The sequence below is a fragment of the Mirounga leonina genome, unplaced genomic scaffold (assembly GCF_011800145.1).
Source record: "Mirounga leonina isolate KUSES-001 unplaced genomic scaffold, KU_Mleo_1.0 Mir_311, whole genome shotgun sequence".
Classification (NCBI taxonomy): Eukaryota; Metazoa; Chordata; class Mammalia; order Carnivora; family Phocidae; genus Mirounga; species Mirounga leonina.
The window spans coordinates 248198-251796 of record NW_023270674.1 but is presented as its reverse complement, the minus strand read 5'-3'; positions in this window follow the sequence as shown (position 1 = coordinate 251796).

The following is a 3599-nucleotide window of genomic DNA, read 5'->3' as shown; positions in this document are numbered from 1 at the left end:
TTGGCCATTTCTGTCTTCTTTGGAGAAGTGTCTGTTCATGCCTTCTGCCCATTTATTGACTAGATTATTTGTTTTTTGGTGTTGAGTTTGAGAAGTTCTTTATAGATCTTGGATACCAGTCCTTTATCTGTTATGTCATTTCCAAGTATCTTCTCCCATTCTGTAGGTTACCTTTTAGTTTTGTTGACTGTTTCCCTTGCCGTGCAGAAGCTTTTTATCTTGATGAGGTCCCAATAGTTCATTTTCACTTTTGTTTCCCTTGCCTTTAGAGACGTGCCTTGCAAGAAGTTGCTGTGACGGAGATCAAAGAGATTACTGCCTGTGTTCTCCTCTAGGATTTTGATAGATTCCTATCTCACATTTAGGTCTTTCAACCATTTTGAGTTTATCTTTGTGTATGGTTTAAGAGAATGGTTGTTTCATCCTTCTGCATGTGGCTGTCCAATTTTCCCAGCACCATTTATTGAAGAGACTGTCTTTTTTCCATTGAATATTCCTTCCTGCTTTGTTGAAGATTAGTTGACCATAGAGTTGAGAGTCCATTTCTTGGCTCTCTATTCTGTTCCATTGATCTATGTGTCTGTTTTTGTGCCAGTGTCCTGATGATGTAATAGAGCTTGAAGTCCAGAATTGTGACGCCACCAGCTTTGCTTTTCTTTTTGAACATTCCTCTGGCTATTCGGGGTCTTTTCTGGTTCCATACAAATTTTAGGATTCTTTGTTCCAGCTCTGTGATAAATGTCAATGATATTTTGATAGGGATTTCATTGAATGTGTAGATTTCTCTGGGTAGCATAGACATTTTAACAATGTAAATATTCCATAAGCATGGAAATTTTTTCCATCTCTTTGTGTCTTCTTCAATTTCCTTCATAATTGTTCTACAGTTTCTAGAGTACAGAATCCTTTACCTCTTTGGTTAGGTTTATTCCTAGGTATCTTATGGTTTTTGGTGCAATTGTAAATGGGATCGGTTCCTTAATTTCTCTTTCTTCAGTCACACTGTCAGTGTATAGAAATGCCACTGATTTCTGTGCATTGATTTTGTATGCTGCCACGTTGCTGAATTGCTGTATGAGTTCTAGCAGTTTTGGCGTGGATTCTTTGGGGTTTTCCACATAAAGTATCATGTCATCTGTGAAGAGTGAGAGTTTGACTTCTTCTTTGCCAATTTGGATGACTTTTATTTCTTTTTGTTGTCTGATGGCTGAGGTAGAACTTTTAGTATTATTTTGAACAATAGTGGTGAGAGTGGGCATCCCTGTCATGTTCCTGACCTTAAGGGAAAGCTCTCAGTTTTTCCCATTGAGAATGATATTCACTGTGGGCTTTTCATACATGGCTTTTATGATATTGAGGTATGTTCCCTCTATCCCTATACTTTGAAGAATTTTGACCAAGAAAGGATGCTGTATTTTGTCAAATGCTTTTTCTGCAGCACTTGAGAGGATCATATGGTTCTTGTGTTTTCTTTTATTAATGTGATCGTTCATGTTCATTGATTTGCAAATGTTGAACCACCCTTGCATCCCAGCAATAAATCCCACTTAATCGTGGTGAATAATCCTTTTAATATACTGTTGGATCCTATTGGCTAGTATCTTGGTGAGTATTTTGGCATCCATGTTTATCTGGGATATTGGTCTATAGTTCTCCTTTTTGATGGGATCTTTGTTTGGTTTTGGGATCAAGGTAATGCTGGTATCATAGAACAAGTTTGGAAGTTTTCCTTCCATTTCTATTTTTTGAAACAGCTTCAGTAGAGTAGGTATGATTTCTTCTTTAAATGTTTGGTAGAATTCCCCTGGGAAGCCATCTGGCCCTGGACTCTTGTTTGTTGGGAGATTTTTGATTACTGCTTCAATTTCCTTGCTGGTTATTTGGTCTGTTCAGATCTACTACCACTTCCTGTTTCGGTATCGGTAGTTTATAAGTTTCCAGGGATGCATCCATTTCTTCCAGATTGCCTAATTTGTTGGCATATTGTTACTCATAATATGTTTTTAAAATTGTTTGTATTTCCTTGGTGTTGAGATCACGATCTCTCCTCTTTCATTCCCCTGCTGTCAAGATGTCCAATCCTAATCCCTGGAACCTATTTACATGCTGGATTACATGGCAAAGGAGAATTAAGTTGACTTTGAGATTGGGAAATTAGCCTGGATTATCCATGTGAGTCCAATGTAATCACAACAGTCCTTATAAATGGGAGAGGGAGACAGTAAAGGCAGAACTAAGGAGTTGATATCATGAAAAGGACTGTGCCCAACTTTGTTGGCTCTGAAGATGGAAAAATGGGGCCATGAGACAGGAAATATGGGCAGCCTCTAGAAGCTGGAAGAGACAAGAAAACTAGGTTTCTTCCCTAGAGCCATCAGAAGGAATGCAGCCCTGCTGATATCTTGATTTTAGCCCACTGTGACCTGTTTTAGACTTCTGAACTCCCGAATAAATTTGTTTTGTTTCAGGCTACTGAGTTTATAGTCATTTGTTACAATAGCAGTAGGAAATTAATACAACATGGTAATACTTCTTTTTTGTTTAAGTCTTTATCACTTCAGATTACTTTCCTAAGTGTTTTAGCCAAATGACACTCCCACCAATAATACATGATAGTGTCTATTTCAGTTTCTTTTTAATTAGTTTTAAGTGTGGCTCTATTAGTACAATATTGTACATGTGGTTAGCAAGCACACCTCAGATCTGGCTGTTCTTGATATCTGTTTCACTTTTGCCACATTCTGGAAAAATCTGCTACAAGCAATTCCCAGCATCCATGTAGCCACTCTGTCTAGGTCAGTAATCAGCTATGATAAGAGCATTGGCCTCTTATAAAGAATCCTGGTTATTTTATTTGACTCATAGAAAGTTTGCACTTTGGCACCTCCTCAAGAATTGGGGTGTACAGAGTAGTATTCATGGGTGGTGAATGTAAGACTGAGTTTAGGAAAAACCCTCTCAAACCTTTTTGAGTTATATCTAAAACATTTAAAATCACTCTAAAATGAACTGGATGTATATTTCCATATAAAATATTTTCCCATGCAAGAATGGCATATTTTTATAAACAGCCACAGGATGTCATAATAGGTGGTATCTGGCTCATTACTAACATTCCAAATTTCTTAAAAACTGTCCTTGACATGCACTCTCTAAATTTCAGTTTGCTTAAATTACTCCATATATGAAGATGGTTATTAGTGATCTGGAGTCCATTTGGCTCTCTAAAGTAGTCTACATTTTTAAAACCCCACAATAATATCTTGCTACCAAGAATAAGAGTTCCTGCTCAGGATCAGATCACCCAAGGAAGTACTGCTCTGCTTTTACCATGGCTAGGCAATGGAGGGAGAGTGTCTGCCTTGAAAGTTTCCCAATCCAAAATCAAGTCTGCTGTGCTTTACAGAGTGAGATCCTCTGGACTCAGTTAAGAACCTGATAAAACATAGATCAGGAGATGTTGGTTGAAGAAATCCAGGCTTTGCCTACAGGTGCCTTAGAGACACACCTCCTGGCATGGACAGGCAATCTCCTAGGTGTGAAAGTAAGCATGTTTTCCTCATTTTCATAAGAGAAAACCACCTTTGTCAGAGGCTCAC